The sequence below is a fragment of the Ranitomeya variabilis genome, chromosome 1 (assembly GCF_051348905.1).
Source record: "Ranitomeya variabilis isolate aRanVar5 chromosome 1, aRanVar5.hap1, whole genome shotgun sequence".
Classification (NCBI taxonomy): Eukaryota; Metazoa; Chordata; class Amphibia; order Anura; family Dendrobatidae; genus Ranitomeya; species Ranitomeya variabilis.
The window spans coordinates 134,981,709-135,001,840 of record NC_135232.1 but is presented as its reverse complement, the minus strand read 5'-3'; positions in this window follow the sequence as shown (position 1 = coordinate 135,001,840).

Genomic DNA, 20,132 nt, shown 5'->3' with positions numbered 1-20,132 from the left:
GGAGCTCCCCTACAAGTGACCCCATTTTGGAAACTAGACCTCCCAAGGAACTAATCTAGATGTGTGGTGAGCACTTTGAACCCCCAATTGCTTCACAGAAGTTTATAACGCAGAGCCATGAAAATAAAAAATAATTTTTCTTTTCTCAAAAATGATTTTTTAGCCCAGAATTTTTTATTTTCCTAAGGGTAACAGGAGAAATTGGACCCTGTCATGATTCTCAATGGCGAGAGAACATAGCCCAGCATATATGAGAACTAGCTCTTGGAAGATGGAAACTATACTGACCATGAACTAAAACCTGCCGCACAACTAGAAGTAGCCGGGTAGCATGCCTACGTTTTTTTTATCCCTAGATGCCCAGCGCCAGCTGGAGAACTAACTAATCCTGGCAGAGGAAAATACAGTCCTGGCTCACCTCTAGAGAAATTTCCCCAAAAGGCAGACAGAGGCCCCCACATATATTGGCGGTGATTTAAGACGAAATGACAAACGTAGTATGAAAATAGGTTTAGCAAAATCGAGGTCCGCTTTCTAGATAGCAGAAAGACAGAAAGGGCACTTTCATGGTCAGCTGAAAACCCTATCAAAACACCATCCAGAAATTACTTTAAGACTCTAGCATTAACTCATAACACCAGAGTGGCAATTTCCGATCACAAAAGCTTTCCAGACACAGTAACGAAACAGCAGCTGTGAACTGGAACAAAAAGCAAAAACAAACAAGGACAAAAGTCCAACTTAGCTGAGAGTAGTCTGGTAGCAGGAACATGCACAGAAAGGCTTCTGATTACATTGTTGACCGGCATGAAACTGACAGAGGAGCAAGGTTATATAGCGACTCCCACATCCTGATGGGAGCAGGTGAACAGAGGGGATGATGCACACAAGTTCAATTCCACCAGTGGCCACCGGGGGAGCCCAGAATCCAATTTCACAACAGTACCCCCCCTCAAGGAGGGGGCACCGAACCCTCACCAGAACCACCAGGGCGATCAGAATGAGCCCTATGAAAGGCACGGACAAGATCGGAGGCATGAACATCAGAGGCAGTGACCCAAGAATTATCCTCCTGACCGTATCCCTTCCATTTGACCAGATACTGGAGTTTCCGTCTGGAAACACGAGAGTCTAAGATCTTTTCCACAACGTACTCCAACTCACCCTCAACCAACACCGGAGCAGGAGGCTCAACGGAAGGCACAACCGGTACCTCATACCTGCACAATAATGACCGATGAAAAACATTATGAATAGAAAAGGATGCAGGGAGGTCCAAACGGAAGGACACAGGGTTAAGAATCTCCAATATCTTGTACGGGCCGATGAACCGAGGCTTAAACTTAGGAGAAGAGACCCTCATAGGGACAAAACGAGAAGACAACCACACCAAGTCCCCAACACAGAGCCGAGGACCAACACGATGACGGCGGTTGGCAAAAAGCTGAGTCTTCTCCTGGGACAACTTCAAATTGTCCACCACCTGCCCCCAAATCTGATGCAACCTCTCCACCACAGCATCCACTCCAGGACAATCCGAAGATTCCACTTGACCGGAGGAAAATCGAGGATGAAACCCCGAATTACAGAAAAACGGGGACACCAAGGTGGCAGAGCTGGCCCGATTATTGAGGGCGAACTCCGCCAAAGGCAAAAAAGCAACCCAATCATCCTGATCCGCAGACACAAAACACCTCAAATATGTCTCCAAGGTCTGATTAGTCCGCTCGGTCTGGCCATTAGTCTGAGGATGGAAAGCAGACGAAAAAGACAAATCTATGCCCATCCTAGCACAGAATGCCCGCCAAAATCTAGACACGAATTGGGTCCCTCTGTCAGAAACGATATTCTCCGGAATACCATGCAAACGAACAACATTTTGAAAAAACAGAGGAACCAACTCGGAAGAAGAAGGCAACTTAGGCAAGGGAACCAGATGGACCATCTTAGAGAAACAGTCACACACCACCCAGATGACAGACATCTTCTGAGAAACAGGCAGATCTGAAATAAAATCCATCGAGATGTGCGTCCAAGGTCTCTTCGGGATAGGCAAGGGTAACAACAATCCACTAGCCCGAGAACAACAAGGCTTGGCCCGAGCACAAACGTCACAAGACTGCACAAAGCCTCGCACATCTCGTGACAGGGAAGGCCACCAGAAGGACCTTGCCACCAAATCCCTGGTACCAAAAATTCCAGGATGACCTGCCAACGCAGAAGAATGAACCTCAGAGATGACTCTACTGGTCCAATCATCAGGAACAAACAGTCTACCAGGTGGGCAACGATCAGGTCTATCCGCCTGAAACTCCTGCAAGGCCCGCCGCAGGTCTGGAGAAACGGCAGACAATATCACTCCATCCTTAAGGATACCTGTGGGCTCAGAATTACCAGGGGAGTCAGGCTCAAAACTCCTAGAAAGGGCATCCGCCTTAACATTCTTAGAACCCGGTAGGTATGACACCACAAAATTAAACCGAGAGAAAAACAACGACCAGCGCGCCTGTCTAGGATTCAGGCGCCTGGCAGACTCAAGGTAAATTAAATTTTTGTGGTCAGTCAATACCACCACCTGATGTCTGGCCCCCTCAAGCCAGTGACGCCACTCCTCAAAAGCCCACTTCATGGCCAAAAGCTCCCGATTCCCAATATCATAATTCCGCTCGGCGGGCGAAAATTTACGGGAAAAAAAAGCACAAGGTCTCATCACGGAGCAGTCGGAACTTCTCTGCGACAACACCGCCCCAGCTCCGATTTCAGAAGCGTCGACCTCAACCTGAAAAGGAAGAGCAACATCAGGCTGACGTAACACTGGGGCGGAAGAAAAGCGGCGCTTTAGCTCCCGAAAGGCCTCCACAGCATCAGGGGACCAATCAGCAACATCAGCACCCTTCTTAGTCAAATCAGTCAATGGTTTAACAACATCAGAAAAACCAGCAATAAATCGGCGATAAAAGTTAGCAAAGCCCAAAAATTTCTGCAGACTCTTAAGAGAAGAGGGTTGCGTCCAATCACAAATAGCCTGAACCTTGACAGGATCCATCTCGATGGAAGAGGGGGAAAAAATGTATCCCAAGAAGGAAATCTTTTGAACCCCAAAAACGCATTTAGAACCCTTCACACACAAGGAATTAGACCGCAACACCTGAAAAACCCTCCTGACCTGCTGGACATGAGAGTCCCAGTCATCTGAAAAAATCAGAATATCATCCAGATACACAATCATAAATTTATCCAAATAATCGCGGAAAATGTCATGCATAAAGGACTGGAAGACTGAAGGGGCATTTGAAAGACCAAAAGGCATCACCAAATACTCAAAATGGCCCTCGGGCGTATTAAATGCGGTTTTCCACTCATCCCCTTGCTTGATTCGCACCAAATTATACGCCCCACGGAGATCAATCTTAGAGAACCACTTGGCCCCCTTTATACGAGCAAACAAATCAGTAAGCAGTGGTAACGGATATTGATATTTAACCGTGATTTTATTCAAAAGTCGATAATCAATACACGGCCTCAAAGAGCCGTCTTTCTTAGACACAAAGAAAAAACCGGCTCCTAAGGGAGATGACGAAGGACGAATATGTCCCTTTTCCAAGGACTCCTTTATATATTCTCGCATAGCAGCGTGTTCAGGCACAGACAGATTAAATAAACGACCCTTAGGGTATTTACTACCCGGAATCAAGTCTATGGCACAATCGCACTCCCGGTGCGGAGGTAGTGAACCAAGCTTGGGTTCTTCAAAAGCGTCACGAAAGTCAGACAAGAATTCAGGAATCTCAGAGGGAATAGATGATGAAATGGAAACCAAAGGTACGTCCCCATGAGTCCCTTTACATCCCCAGCTTAACACAGACATAGCTTTCCAGTCGAGGACTGGGTTATGAGATTGCAGCCATGGCAATCCTAGCACCAAAACATCATGTAGATTATACAGCACCAGAAAGCGAATAATCTCCTGGTGATCCGGATTAACACGCATAGTCACTTGTGTCCAGTATTGTGGTTTATTACTAGCCAATGGGGTGGAGTCAATCCCTTTCAGAGGTATCGGAGCCTCCAATGGCTCCAAATCATACCCACAGCGTTTGGCAAAGGACCAATCCATAAGACTCAAAGCGGCGCCAGAGTCGACATAGGCGTCCGCGGTAATAGATGATAAAGAACAAATCAGGGTCACAGATAGAATAAACTTAGACTGTAAAGTGCTAATTGAAACAGACTTGTCAGGCTTCTTAGTACGCTTAGAGCATGCTGATATAACATGAGTTGAATCACCACAATAGAAGCACAACCCATTTTTTCGTCTAAAATTCTGCCGCTCGCTTCTGGACAGAATTCTATCACATTGCATATTTTCTGGCGTTTTCTCAGTAGACACCGCCAAATGGTGCACAGGTTTGCGCTCCCGCAGACGCCTATCGATCTGAATAGCCATCGTCATGGACTCATTCAGACCCGCAGGCACAGGGAACCCCACCATAACATCCTTAATGGCATCAGAGAGACCTTCTCTGAAAATCGCCGCCAGGGCGCACTCATTCCACTGAGTAAGCACAGACCATTTGCGGAATTTTTGGCAGTATATTTCAGCTTCATCTTGCCCCTGAGATAGGGACATCAAGGCCTTTTCCGCCTGGAGCTCTAAATGAGGTTCCTCATAAAGCAACCCCAAGGCCAGAAAAAACGCATCCACATTGAGCAACGCAGGATCCCCTGGTGCCAATGCAAAAGCCCAGTCTTGAGGGTCGCCCCGGAGCAAGGAAATTACAATCCTGACCTGCTGTGCAGGGTCTCCGGCAGAGCGAGACCTCAGGGACAAAAACAATTTGCAATTATTTTTAAAATTTTGAAAGTGAGATCTATTCCCTGAGAAGAATTCGGGCAAAGGAATTCTAGGCTCAGACATAGGTGCATAAACAACAAAATCTTGCAAATTTTGTACTTTCGTGGCAAGATTATTAAAACCTGTAGCTACACTCTGAAGATCCATTTCAAACAGGTGAACACAGAGCCATTCAAGGATTAGAAGGAGAGAAAGAGAGGGAGGCTGCAGTATAGGCAGACTAGCAAGTGATTCAATTATGAGCACACTCAGAACTAGAGGGAAAAAAAAAAAAAAAAAAATTGTAGCAGACTTCTTTTTTCTCTCCTTTCTCAGCAGTAATTTAACCCTTTTTGGGCCGGTCAAACTGTCATGATTCTCAATGGCGAGAGAACATAGCCCAGCATATATGAGAACTAGCTCTTGGAAGATGGAAACTATACTGACCATGAACTAAAACCTGCCGCACAACTAGAAGTAGCCGGGTAGCATGCCTACGTTTTTTTTATCCCTAGATGCCCAGCGCCAGCCGGAGAACTAACTAATCCTGGCAGAGGAAAATACAGTCCTGGCTCACCTCTAGAGAAATTTCCCCAAAAGGCAGACAGAGGCCCCCACATATATTGGCGGTGATTTAAGACGAAATGACAAACGTAGTATGAAAATAGGTTTAGCAAAATCGAGGTCCGCTTTCTAGATAGCAGAAAGACAGAAAGGGCACTTTCATGGTCAGCTGAAAACCCTATCAAAACACCATCCAGAAATTACTTTAAGACTCTAGCATTAACTCATAACACCAGAGTGGCAATTTCCGATCACAAAAGCTTTCCAGACACAGTAACGAAACAGCAGCTGTGAACTGGAACAAAAAGCAAAAACAAACAAGGACAAAAGTCCAACTTAGCTGAGAGTAGTCTGGTAGCAGGAACATGCACAGAAAGGCTTCTGATTACATTGTTGACCGGCATGAAACTGACAGAGGAGCAAGGTTATATAGTGACTCCCACATCCTGATGGGAGCAGGTGAACAGAGGGGATGATGCACACAAGTTCAATTCCACCAGTGGCCACCGGGGGAGCCCAGAATCCAATTTCACAACAGGACCCCAAAAGTTGTTGTCCAGTTTCTCCTGAGTACGCTTATACCCCATATGTGGGGGTAAACCACTGTTTGGGCATATGCCGGGGCTCGGAAGGGAAGTAGTGATGTTTTGGAATGCAGACTTTGATGGAATGGTCTGCGGGCATCATGTTACGTTTGCAGAGCCCCTGATATGCCTAAACAGTAGAAACCCCCCACAATTGACCCCATTTTGGAAACTAGACCCCCCAAGGAACTTATTTAGATGTGTGGTGAGCACATTCAACCCCCAAGTGCTTCACAGAAGTTTACAACGCAGAGCCGTGAAAATAAAAAATCATTTTTCTTTCCTCAAAAAAGATGTTTTAGCAAGCAATTTTTTATTTTCACAAGGGTAACAGGAGAAATTGGACCCCAATATTTGTTGCCCAGTTTGTTGTGAGTGTGCTGGTACCCCATATGTGGGGGTAAACCACTCTTTGGGCGCATGTCAGGGCTCGGAAGGGAAGTAGTGACATTTGAAATGCAGACTTTGATGGAATGGTCTGCGGGCATCACATTGCATTTGCAGAGCCCCTGATGTGCCTAAACAGTAGAAACACCCCACAAGTGACCCCATTTTGGAAACTAGACCCCCAAGGAACTTATCTAGATGTGTGGTGAGCACATTCAACCCCCAAGTGCTTCACAGAAGTTTACAACGCAGAGCCGTGAAAATAAAAAATCATTTTTCTTTCCTCAAAAAAGATGTTTTAGCAAGCAATTTTTTATTTTCACAAGGGTAACAGGAGAAATTGGACCCCAATATTTGTTGACCAGTTTGTTGTGAGTGTGCTGGTACCCCATATGTGGGGGTAAACCACTGTTTGGGCGCATGTCGGGGCTCGGAAGGGAAGTAGTGACATTTGAAATGCAAACTTTGATGGAATGGTCTGCGGGCATCACGTTGCATTTGCAGAACCCCTGATGTGCCTAAACAGTAGAAACACCCCACAAGTGACCCCATTTTGGAAACTAGACCCCCGATGGAACTTATCTAGATGTGTGGTGAGCACTTTCAACCCCCAAGTGCTTCACAGAAGTTTATAACGCAGAGCCCTGAAAATAAAAAATAATTGTTCTTTCCTCAAAAATTATGTTTTAGCAAGTAATTTTTTATTTTTGCAAGGGAGGCAGGAGAAATTGGACTCAAACAGTTGTTGCCCAGTTTGTCCTGAGTACGCTGGTACCCCAAATGTGGGGGTAAACCACTGTTTGGGCGCACGTTGGGGCTTGGAAGGGAGGGAGCACCATTTGACTTTTTGAACGCAAGATTGGCTGGAATCAATGGTGGCGCGATGTTGCGTTTGGAGACCCCTGATGTGCCTAAACAGTGGAAACCCCTCAATTCTAACTTCAACACTAACCCCAACACACCCCTAATCCTAATCCCAACCGTAGCCATAACCCTAATCACAACCCTAACCCCAACACACCCCTAACCACAACCCTAACCGCAACACACCCGTAACCCTAATTCCAACCCTAACCCTAATGCTAACCCTAATCCCAACCCTAACCCTAATCCCAACCCTAACCACAACTGTAACCCCAACACACCCCTAACCCTATCCGTAACCCTAACCACAAGCCTAATCTTAACCCTATTTCCAACCCTAGCCCTATTTCCAACCCTAACTTTAATTCCAACCTAACCCTAAGGCTATGTGCCCACGTTGCGGATTCGTGTGAGATTTTTCCGCACGATTTTTGAAAAATCTGCAGGTAAAAGGCACTGCGTTTTACCTGCAGATTTACAGCAGATTTCCAGTGTTTTTTTGTGCGGATTTCACCTGCGGATTCCTATTGAGGAACAGGTGTAAAACGCTGCGGAATCCGCACAAAGAATTGACATGCTGCGGAAAATACAACGCAGCGTTTCTGCACGGAATTTTCCGCACCATGGGCACAGCGGATTTGGTTTTCCATAGGTGTACATGGTACTGTAAACCTGATGGAAAACTGCAACGAATTCGCAGCGGCCAATCCGCTGCGGATCTGCAGCCAAATCCGCTGCGGATCCGCGGCCAATCCGCTGCGGATCCGCAGCCAAATCCGCACATGCCATAACCCTAACCCTACCCCTAACCCTAACCCTACCCGTAACCCTAACCCTACCCCTAACCCTACCCCTAGTTCTAACCCTAACCCTAGTGGAAAACGAAAAAAAAAATATATATATATTTTCTTTATTTTATTATTGTCCCTACCTATGGGGGTGATAAAGGGGGGGGTTATTTATTATTTTTTTTATTTTGATCGCTGTGATAGAACCTATCACAGCGATCAAAATGTACTTGTAAGGAATCTGCCGGCTGGCAGATTCGGCGGGCGCACTGAGCATGCGCTCGCCATATTGGAAGATGGCGGCGCCCAGCGAGGAGACGTACGGACACCGGGAGGATCAGTAAGTATGAAGGGGTGGTGGGGGGGTGGATTGGAGCACAGGGGGGGTGATCGGACCACAGGGGGGGTGAATACAAACAAGGAGTTAGCGGACAGGAGGACGGGGGAGCCGGCAGGCGGACGGAGGGGACCGGACCCCATAACGGAGGACTGGGGGGGCGATCGGTGGGTGTGGGGGGGGTCACTTAAGTATTTCCAGCCATGGCCGATGATATTGCAGCATCGGCCATGGCTGGATTGTAATATTTCACCAGTTTTTTAGGTGAAATATTACAAATCGCTCTGATTGGCAGTTTCACTTTCAACAGCCAATCAGAGCGATCGTAGCCACGGTGGGGTGAAGCCACCCCCCCTGGGCTGAAGCACCACTCCCCCTGTTCCTGCAGATCGGGTAAAATGGGAGTTAACCCCTTCACCCGATCTGCAGGGACGCGATCATTCCATGACACATACGCTGCGTCATAGGTCGGATTGGCACAGACTTTCATGACGCAGCGTATGCGTCAAAGGTCGGGAAAAGGTTAAGTAGTGCAGGCTGCTGCACATTTTTTCAAAAAATTCCTATTAGTGTCTTTCCACCCGTCTCCAGCTAACTTGTGGAAAAACACTACATAGGATAACATAGAGGAGGGTTTTTGGGCCTTGCAGCGCCGTTTACGGCTGTCTGCACAGTCTCCTTGTGACTGCAGCTCGCCCTGTAGTCTGTGAGCAGCCATAGCCTGGTTGTCTCCAGCTCAGGGTTCTTCACTGCGTCATACCGTAAAATCAATTTTCCTTTTGTTTTAAGTAGTGCAGGCTGCTGCACATTTTTTCAAAAAATTCCTATTAGTGTCTTTCCACCCGACTCCAGCTAACTTGTGGAAAAACACTACATAGGATAACGTAGAGGAGGGTTTTTGGGCCTTGCAGTGCCGTTTACGGCTGTCTGCATGGTGTCCGTGTGACTGCAGCTCGCCCTGTAGTCTGTGAGCAGCCATAGCCTGGTTGTCTCCAGCTCAGGGTTCTTCACTGCGTCATACCGTAAAATCAATTTTCCTTTTGTTTTAAGTAGTGTGACTGCAGCTCTCTCTGTTGTCAGTTCAGTCCCCAAAAAATAAATAAATAATAAAGTTCACCAAACACACCAGTGACACCACTTAACATTTGTGTAGGCCACATTAGCTCATATTAAAGTCTAGTCCACACTTTAGAAAATTAGTGTTTCTTATACCTGTTAGGAGTTGTTCAGGAATAAGCACACAAAGCCGTTAGTACTTTTCTGCTTATCTTTATCAGTCAACCAAGATGAAGAAGGCAGTGAGTAAGGCACGTGGGCGTGGGCGTGGAGCAGGGAGAGGACGTGGGGATTCTGTGCCTGCTGCGGGCACCGGTGACTCATCAGCACCCACTTTCACCAGGGAACAGTCCTTCATGCGCAGCTTTGTCGCAGAGCGCCGTACACCGCTGCTGCGTGAAGAACAAATTGAAGCCGTTGTCGGATGGATGGCAGCTAATGCATCAACTTCAATTAGTGCCACATCCTCTCAGACACAGAGCACTGGAGAGCAGCCATCTGTCTCTTCACCACCTGCCAAATTGCCCAGGCAGACAGAGAGCCCAGGACAGGAGCCGTCTCTACTCCTGTTCTCTGAATCTCTTGGCTTGGAAACAGGGGGCCAGCCAAGCAGCATTGGAGAAATGGAAGAAGAGGCAGGGTGCAGTGATGCCCAACAGCTTTTTCTCTCTTCCTCTGAAGAGGCGGGTGGGCCAGTGCTTCCGGTCACCACATCGCAGGCCGCATCCGCTGATGATGACACTCAGGTGCCACTTTCTGGTGCGTGCTCTGCTGCTGAGACTACCCAGGAGGAGCAGTTGGGGGCAGAGGGTAGTGTAGATGATGAGGTCCTTGACCCATCTTGGCGTGAGGGACAGGAAGGTGGTGGGAGCAGCTCTGAGGAAGAGATTCCCCGTACGGCCCAAAGAGGGAGAGGGAGGGGGAAGACTGCGGATCCTGCAGCCTCCGCTTTGGCACCCGTTAGGAGCATGTCTCTTCCAAAAGCCAAAAAGGGCGCTCCCAAGACTTGCAGTGCCTGGGCCTTTTTTGACACAGTTGCAGATGACATTTGCTATGTCAAATGCAACGTGTGTCATCACAAAGTCAAAAGAGGTCGAAATGTCAGCAGCCTCAATACCTCCAACATGTGGAAACATGTGCGGACCAGGCACGCGGCATTGTTAGAAAAACACACTGAAGAGCTAGGCCAACCAACAGCGGCAGCTACCACCTCTTCAGCTCGTGTTGCCTCTTCCTCCAGCTCACACGCAGCTGGTTCGGCTTCCTCCCAGGATCGCCGTGGAAGAACCTCTGGCCCTGTTGTCCAGAGACCCGCTGTAATTCCACCCGCAGCACCACTTTCCCAGTCATCCACACACTCCCAGCCCAGTCTACAGCCATCGGTAGTACAGGCATGGGAGAAAAGGTGGCCTTTCTCGTCAAACCACCCACGAGCACAGGCTCTGACTGCAGGCATTGCCAAACTTCTGTCACTGGAAATGCTGTCATTCAGGCTGGTGGAGACTGACAGCTTCCGTGACTTGATGTCATTGGCAGTCCCACAGTACAATGTGCCCAGCCGCTTTTACTTCAGCAGGCAAGCCGTCCCTGCCCTGCACAAGCATGTGGAGGGACACATAAAACACGCGCTACTAAATGCCGTCAGTAGCAAGGTCCACCTCACCACCGATGCGTGGACCAGTCAACATGGACTGGGGCGATACCTTTCCCTCACTGCCCATTGGGTTAATGTCGTTGAGCCGGGTACAGATCGTGCGAGTGGCGCAGGACGTGTCCTGCCCACTCCAAGGATTGCAGGAATCCATTCTGTACGCATTGACTCCTCCTCTTACACCAGTTCCTCAGAATCATCGCTGCAGGAGCCGTCACAGTCCACCTCCACATGGACCCGTGATGAACGTTTACCTGTTACGACCGACATGAGCACAGCCGTGGCCAAACGTCAACAGGCCGTCTTGAAATTAATTTCTTTGGGGAATCGAAGCCACACAGCGCAGGAGCTCTGGAATGCCATCAAGCAGGAGAGCGATGTGTGGTTTGTGCCAGCGAATCTCCAGCCAGGCATGGTAGTGTGTGATAATGGCCGAAATCTGGTGGCAGCTCTGGGCCTCGGCAACCTCACTCACATCCCATGTCTGGCATATGTGCTCAATTTGGTCGTGCAGAGTTTTTTGAGGGACTATCCGGATCTTGATGCACTGCTGCACAAGGTTCGCCTAGAGTGTGCTCACTTGCGGCGTTCCAGCACGGCAAAAGCACGCATTGCGGCTCTGCAGCACCGACACCACCTGCCGGAACATCGCATCATATGTGACCTACCTACCAGGTGGAATTCCACGTTACATATGTTGGAGCGGTTGTGTGAGCAGCAGCAAGCTGTAATGGAGTACCAGCTGCATCAGGCGCAAAGAAGTCGCACTCCGCGCCGTTCAGACTTCACAACCACAGAGTGGGCCACTATGAATGACGTCTGCCAGGTTTTGCGTCCCTTCGATTATTCCACGCGGATGGTGAGTGCAGATGATGCACTAGTCAGCATGACTGTCCCCCTTATCTGCCTGCTTGAAAAATCACTGCAAGCGCTAAGGGATGATGTTGTGGAAGAGGTGGAGGATGAGGATTCAACATTTCCATCATCTTCTGGACAGTCAGCACCACGTGGTTCCTCACAAACGCGTAGGAAGGGGACAGTTTGTGAGGAGGATGAGGAGGAGTCAATGGAGGAGAAAGACATCCGTCCAGAGGAGGGAGTTACACAATTGTCCAGTACTCAGTGTGTACAGCGAGGGTGGGGTGATGACGAGCGGGCAGAGATCACGCCTCCAGCAGGGGACAGCGTTTCTTGGGCAGTTGGCAGTCTGCAGCACATGGTGGATTACATGCTGCAGTGCCTGAGAAACGACCGCCGCATCGCCCACATTCTCAACATGTCTGAATATTGGGTGTTCACCCTCCTCGATCCTCGCTACCGGGACAACGTAGAAAGCCTCATCACACCGTTGAACCGGGAGCGAAAAATGTGGGAGTACCAAGACACACTGGTGAATTCCATCATCTTCTCCATTCCAAGTGAGAGAAGTGCTGCTAGTGCATTACAAAGCAGCTCAGTGCGTCCAGGCAGTGGTGGAGGCTCTGCACAAAGATGGAGCAGAAGCAGTGCCTCTGCCCAAGGCAAGAGCAGTATGGCCCAACTGTGGCACAGTTTTCTGTGCCCGCCACAAAAGTCAACACCATCACAGACGGCTCCAGTCAGCAGGAGGCAACGGTTCCGTCAGATGGTGACAGACTACATGTCTTGCCCTCTTGCTGTACTCCCAGACGGCTCTTCCCCTTTCAAGTTTTGGGTCTCAAAGCTGGATACATGGCCAGAGCTAAGCCAGTATGCATTGGAGGTGCTGGCTTGCCCTGCGGCTAGTGTATTATCGGAACGCGTCTTTAGTGCTGCAGGTGGTGTACTAACTGACCGTCGCATGCGACTATCCTCCGATAACGTTGACCGGCTTACTTTCCTGAAAATGAACAAGGCCTGGATCTCGCAGGAATTTGCCACTCCTCTTCCTGATTAAATAATTAGGTGACTGTCTACGTTATCCAGGTCTCCTGTTGTGTTCATCTTTCTACCACCTGAACTTAAATTCCTGGGCTCCAACACCGCCAGTTGAGGCTCAGAAGTGCCGTCTGCACAGTCAAAACATACGACCCAGTGTTATTGGGTTTCAGTAACGTCAGCTGATCCCCAGCTGTGCAGCCGGCAATGTGTCCTGCGACCGCCACGCTGACACAATAACTGAAATGTAAGGGAACCTGTCCCCTCCCCCCAAGGCGTTTGTTACTGAAAGAGCCACCTTGTGCAGCAGTAATGCTGCACAAGGAAAAGGTAGCTATTTTTGTTTAGCTCCTTGCACACGCAGAACTTAACACTTATAAAATGTGTCCACTGATACCGTAAAACCGTCCCAGAGGTGGGACTTTCCTTCGTAATATGTCGCAGCACAGCTGTCATTCCTACCCCCTTGGCGCCGTGCCCCGGCTCCTCAGCGTTGTTTAAATCTGTCCCGGAGCCTGCGCTGTTATGTTATCCCTTGGCCAGGCACACTTAGCGCTGCCCATCTTCTGACATCATTTGGTGTCAGGCTGGCTGCGCCTGTGCGGCCGCGCTGGCCGAGAGCCCGCCTCGCATTGTCTTCTGATTTCATCCCACTGGGGGCCTGAGATCCATGGACATGCGCAGTGCATATCTGAACCTCCGCCTCTCACTCATCTCCCTACGCCTTCTTCAGACTGTGCGCCGTCAGCTGATCCCTAATAGCATGCCACGGCCGTGACGCCGCACAGTCTGAAGAAGCCGTAGGGAGGGGAGTGAGAGGTGAGGATATGCACTGCGCATGGCCACGGATCCCAGGCCCGCGGTGGGATTACATTAGACGACACTGCGAGGCGGGATCTTAGCCAGCGCGGCCGCACAGGCGCAGCCAGCCTGACACCAAATGATGTCAGAAGATGGGCAGCGCTAAGTTCCCTTTCGACTTTCTCCAATCAGGCTTCGGCCTACATTGTGTTCCTCTGCTTCTCCTGCTGTCCCTGGGCTCCAACACCGCTAGTTGTTGCCTGGTAGTGCTGTACGCACAGTCCCAACAGTCCCTCGTCTGTTATTGGGGTTCAGTAACGTCAGCTGTTCCCCAGCTGTGTGTGTGGCGATCCCTCCTATCTCCCCCACCTCCTCCTCCTCCTCCTGTCCCTGGGCTCCAACACCGCTAGTTGCTGTCCAGAAGTGCTGTACGCACAGTCAACAGTCCCTCCTCTGTTATTGGGGTTCAGTAACGTCAGCTGTTCCCCTGCTGTGTGTGTGGCAATCCCTCCTATCTCCCCCACCTCCTCCTCCTCCTCCTGTCCCTGGGCTCCAACACCGCTAGTTGCTGTCCAGAAGTGCTGTACGCACAGTCAACAGTCCCTCCTCTGTTATTGGGGTTCAGTAATGTCAGCTGTTCCCCAGCTGTGTGTGTGGCAATCCCTCCTATCTCCCCCACCTCCTCCTCCTCCTCCTGTCCCTGGGCTCCAACACCGCTGGTTGCTGTCCAGAAGTGCTGTACGCACAGTCAACAGTCACTCCTCTGTTATTGGGGTTCAGTAATGTCAGCTGTTCCCCTGCTGTGTGTGTGGCAATCCCTCCTATCTCCCCCACCTCCTCCTCCTCCTCCTGTCCCTGGGCTCCAACACCGCTAGTTGCTGTCCAGAAGTGCTGTACGCACAGTCAACAGTCACTCCTCTGTTATTGGGGTTCAGTAATGTCAGCTGTTCCCCTGCTGTGTGTGTGGCAATCCCTCCTATCTCCCCCACCTCCTCCTCCTCCTCCTGTCCCTGGGCTCCAACACCGCTAGTTGCTGTCCGGAAGTGCTGTACGCACAGTCAACAGTCCCTCCTCTGTTATTGGGGTTCAGTAATGTCAGCTGTTCCCCAGCTGTGTGTGTGGCAATCCCTCCTATCTCCCCCACCTCCTCCTCCTCCTGTCCCTGGGCTCCTACACCGCTAGTTGTTGCCTGGTAGTGCTGTACGCACAGTCCCAACAGTCCCTCCTCTGTTATTGGGGTTCAGTAATGTCAGCTGTTCCCCTGCTGTGTGTGTGGCAATCCCTCCTATCTCCCCCACCTCCTCCTCCTCCTCCTCCTCCTGTCCCTGGGCTCCAACACCGCTAGTTGTTGCCTGGTAGTGCTGTACGCACAGTCCCAACAGTCCCTCCTCTGTTATTGGGGTTCAGTAACGTCAGCTGTTCCCCAGCTGTGTGTGTGGCAATCCCTCCTATCTCCTCCACCTCCTCCTCCTCCTCCTGTCCCTGGGCTCCAACACCGCTAGTTGTTGCCTGGTAGTGCTGTACGCACAGTCCCAACAGTCCCTCCTCTGTTATTGGGGTTCAGTAACGTCAGCTGTTCCCCAGCTGTGTGTGTGGCAATCCCTCCTATCTCCTCCACCTCCTCCTCCTCCTCCTGTCCCTGGGCTCCAACACCGCTAGTTGCTGTCCGGAAGTGCTGTACGCACAGTCAACAGTCACTCCTCTGTTATTGGGGTTCAGTAACGTCAGCTGTTCCCCATCTGTGTGTGTGGCAATCCCTCCTATCAACCCCACCTCCTCCTCCTCCTCCTGTCCCTGGGCTCCAACACCGCTAGTTGCTGTCCAGAAGTGCTGTCCGCACAGAGCCAAACACCTCGCCAATGTGAGGCGAGATCTCGGCCAGCGCAGCTGCACAGGCGCAGCCAGTCTGACACCAAATGATGTCGGAAGACGGGCAGCGCAAAATGTGTGCATGGCCAAGGGCTAACCTAACAGCGCAGGCTCCGGGACTGATTCTAACAACGCTGAGGAGGCGGCGCACGGCGCCAAGGGGGTAAGAATGACGGCTGTGCTGCGTCACATCACAAAGGAAAGTTCCACCTACCGGACGGTATCACGGTAGGAGGGGACACATTTCATAAGTGTTAGGTTCAGCATGTGCAAGGACCATAATTAAAAGAGCTAAGTTTACCTTTTCCAGCATTAGTGCTGTACACGATGGCTCTTTCAGCTACAAACGCCTGGGGAGGGGTTAAAGGTTCCCTTTCAACTTGCTCCAGTGCAGGCTTCGGCCTACACTCTGCTCCCTCTCCTCCTCCTGCTGACCCTGGGCTCTAACACCGCCAGTTGGGGCCCAGATGTGCTAGCTGCACAGAGAAAAGCACCAGCCAATGTGTCAGTGGGGTTCAGCACCGCCAGCTGTTCCCCTGCTGTGCAGCCAGCAACGTGTCCTGCAACAGCCACGCAGACACAAGAACTGAAATTGAAGGGAACCTGTCCCCCCTCCCCCAGGTGTTTCTACGTTTTACAGCCACCTTGTACGACAGTAATGCTGCATGTGTGCAAGGTGGCTCAGAAACTTATTCTCCTTGCCCATGTTGAACTGAACACGTCTAAAATGAGTCCTCTGTGACCATTAAAACGTCCCTCAGTGTGATTTTCCTTTGTATTGACACGCAACAAGCTCCTTGGTAGCGCTGCCCATCTTCTGGCATCATTGTTTGGCTGCCTGCGCCTCTGCGGCCGCCCTGACCCACACAACGCCCCTCGGTGTCTTATTTATTTGGACTGCGAGGGTGTGATTGATGGGCATGAGCAGTGCATAAGTTCGCCTCTCCCTCATCTCCTTCCGCCTTCTTCAGACTGTGCGGCTTCATGGCCGTGGCATGCGATAAGGGATCAGCTGACGCCGCACAGTCTGAAGCGGGTGTAAGGACCCGAGTGTGAGAGGCGAACATATGTACTGCGCCAGGCCATGAATCCCAGCCCCGCAGTGTTTTAACTATGTAAAGACACTGCGGGGCTGGGATTCATGGTCATCGCAAACCGCAACGGCCGACATGAAATGATGTCAGAAGATGGGCAGCGCTAACAGCGCAAGGCCAAGGGATAACACGACAGCGCAGACTCCTGTACAGCAAATAACAATGCTCAGGAGGCTGCGCCCAGCACCAAGGTGGGATTCTTGACATCTGTGCTGCGTCTCATTACCAAGGGAACTCTTGCCTCCAACACAGTTTGACTGTATAAAGGGCTAAATGTTATACGTGTTTCATTCAGCGTGTGCAAGGAGAAAAATTAAAAGAGCAACCTTTGACTTGTGCAGCACTACTGCTGCATAAGCTGTGGCTCTTCTAGTTTGGAACACCTGAGGGGGGGTTTAAGGTTACCTTTGAAATTGGTTCAATTAGGCTTCGGCCTACACTCCGCTCCCTCTCCTCCTCCTGCTGACCCTGGGCTCTAACACCGACACTTGGGGCCCAGATGTGGTAGCTGCACAGAGAAAAACACCAGCCAAAGTGTCAGTGGGGTTCAGCAACGCCAGCTGTTCCCCTGCTGTGCAGCCGGCAACGTGTCCTGCAACAGCCACGCAGGCACAACAGACCCAGAGCTGCCGCCAGTGCAGGCTTCGGCCTACACTCTGCTCCCTCTCCTCCTCCTGCTGACCCTGGGCTCTAACACCGCCTGTTGGGGCCCAGATGTGCTAGCTGCACAGAGAAAAACACCAGCCAATGTGTCAGTGGGGTTCAGCACCGCCAGCTGTTCCCCTGCTGTGTAGCCGGCAACGTGTCCTGCAACAGCCACGCAGACACAAAGCTGCCGCCAGTGCAGGCTTCGGCCTACACTCTGCTCCCCCTGCTGACCCTTTGCTCCAACACCGCTAGTTGGGGCTCTAGGAAGATAAGCTTGAATAGGTCCCCATCCTGGTTCCCGCACCATCAGCTGGTTCCGGGCAGAGCCTTTGGCTTAGTTGCCTCCTTCTGGGTATCCGAGTTCCACCAACGTCAGGTGGTCCTTGGTAGTGCTTTCAGGCACGGGTACCTCCTGCTTAGTAACCGGGTTCCAGTAACGTCAGCTGGTCCTCGGTAGTTCCATTGGCTCTTGGACCTTCGGCTACCCATCCGGGTTCCAGTACCGTCAGCTGGTTCTCGGCAGTGTCTTTTGCTCTTGTACCTTCTGCTCCCCATCCTGGTTCCAGCACCGTCAGCTGTTTCCGGGCAGAGCCTTTGGCTTAGGTGCCTCCCTCTGGGTATCCGAGTTCCACCAACGTCAGGTGGTCCTTGGTAGTGCTTTCAGGCACGGGTACCTCCTGCTTAGTAACCGGGTTCCAGTAACGTCAGCTGGTCCTCGGTAGTTCCATTGGCTCTTGGACCTTCGGCTACCCATCCGGGTTCCAGTACCGTCAGCTGGTTCTCGGCAGTGTCTTTTGCTCTTGTACCTTCTGCTCCCCATCCTGGTTCCAGTACCGTCAGCTGGTTCCGGGCAGAGCCTTTGGCTTAGGTGCCTCCTTCTGGGTATCCGAGTTCCACCAACGTCAGGTGGTCCTTGGTTGTGCTTTCAGGCACGGGTACCTCCTGCTTAGTAACCGGGTTCCAGTAACGTCAGCTGGTCCACGGTAGTTCCATTGGCTCTTGGACCTTCGGGTAGCCATCCAAGTTCCAGTTCCATCAGCTGTTTCTCGGCATTTTCTCAGCCTTCTTGTACCTTCTGCTACATTTCCAAGTTCAAGACCCTAAAGACGACGACCCGGAAGACCACCCCTAAGATGACGACGACACCAGAGACGACGACCACTGAGATGACGACGACCCTGGAGACGATGACCCTGAAGACCACCCCGATGACGACGACCCCGGAGACAACGACCCTGGAGACGACGACCCTGGATACGACGACGACATGGTAGACCGAGAAGCAGAAGAACAAGAGGCTGCAGAACAAAGAGCAGAAGAACATTAAGCATAACACTAAATATCAGAGCAAAAGATATTATCTAAATTATAAGCAGAAGAAGACTAAGCAGTGTATGGGCGTGAGTCCGTTCCTCCTCGTGGTGCCCCTGGATAAAGCCTGATGCTGCAGGCCAAACTGAACGCGGACAAATGTAACTCTTTTGTGACAGGCAGAACGGAAGGTGTAATCTTCAAACTTTTATAGATAACAACTACGGGAATGCCTGTCACAAATAAGAATATGATGAAGAAGTTGAATATGAAGAAGATGATAGTTAAATAAAAAGAATATGAACAATGTAAAAAAAAAAATTAGAGGTAGAAGAAGAAGAAGATGAATAAGGTGAAGATAGTTGATGTCAAAGAAGCTGATGATGAGGATAATGAAGAAGAAAGTGTGGGAGAAGTAAAAAAGAAGGTGAAGGACGTGGAAGTAGTGAAACATCAATATCTGACAAAATAAAATAAAAAAATAACAGTCAAAATCTTTCTAACGCCGAACGTCATAAAAAAAAAACAAAAAAAACCTGCTATTCTATTTGTTTGGGCTAAACCTCTGTGCCTTTAATGTCTCCGCCACCTCCCCCAATACATCCTACATTATTCTTAGTTGTTTTCCTTCATGTAGAATTAACCTACAAGGAAAGAAAGGGTTTATTTTAATTCCGATATTTTCGTCCCATTGACTTGCATTGGGATCGGGTATCGGGATCGGATTAGATCCGATACTTTGACGGTATCGGCCGATACTTTCCGATACCGATACTTTCCGATATCGGAAGGTATCGCTCAACACTACTGCCGAGTGAAGTGAATACCGGCGGAAGTTAAAGAGCGGCCCCAGAAGCAGATGCTGTAGATAGCGAGACGGGAGGACGCATTGCTGGACAGGTAAGTATAATTGTAATGTTTATTATTAATTTTCTGCTTTTTTTTACAGCCCGAACTGTATCACTGGTTTCCCATGGACCATGTGACCTAATACAAAATCTGAAACAGGATCCACCACATATTATATGTTATTTATAATACTGTTATCCTGTAAAAATGCATTTGCAGAAAGTTACCCTAGAAACCAGGCCTTAGTAAGAACTGTTAAATTTGCATTTCAATAGTTATACCCCTCAATGGAAATAAAAATACTTTTTTTTTATAAAGAAGTAAAATCAATATAAAAAACCTCAAAAAGCCAAGCGAAAATATGAAATGGTAAATAAAGCCAAGTACGGCTATGGTTCAAAAAGTAATAAATGGCAGCTCTAATTAATGAATTATTTTAAGCCTTAATTTGTACATGACATTTCAAAACCCTAAAGGCTAGTTTTTTCCAATTAAGGTTATGTAGACATAGCTATGATCTTGCAAGGCTTTGAATAGCAAGTGTACAATAACACATAAAAACAAATATGCGTTTCTTAATGTCCACAAAGCTTCAATAA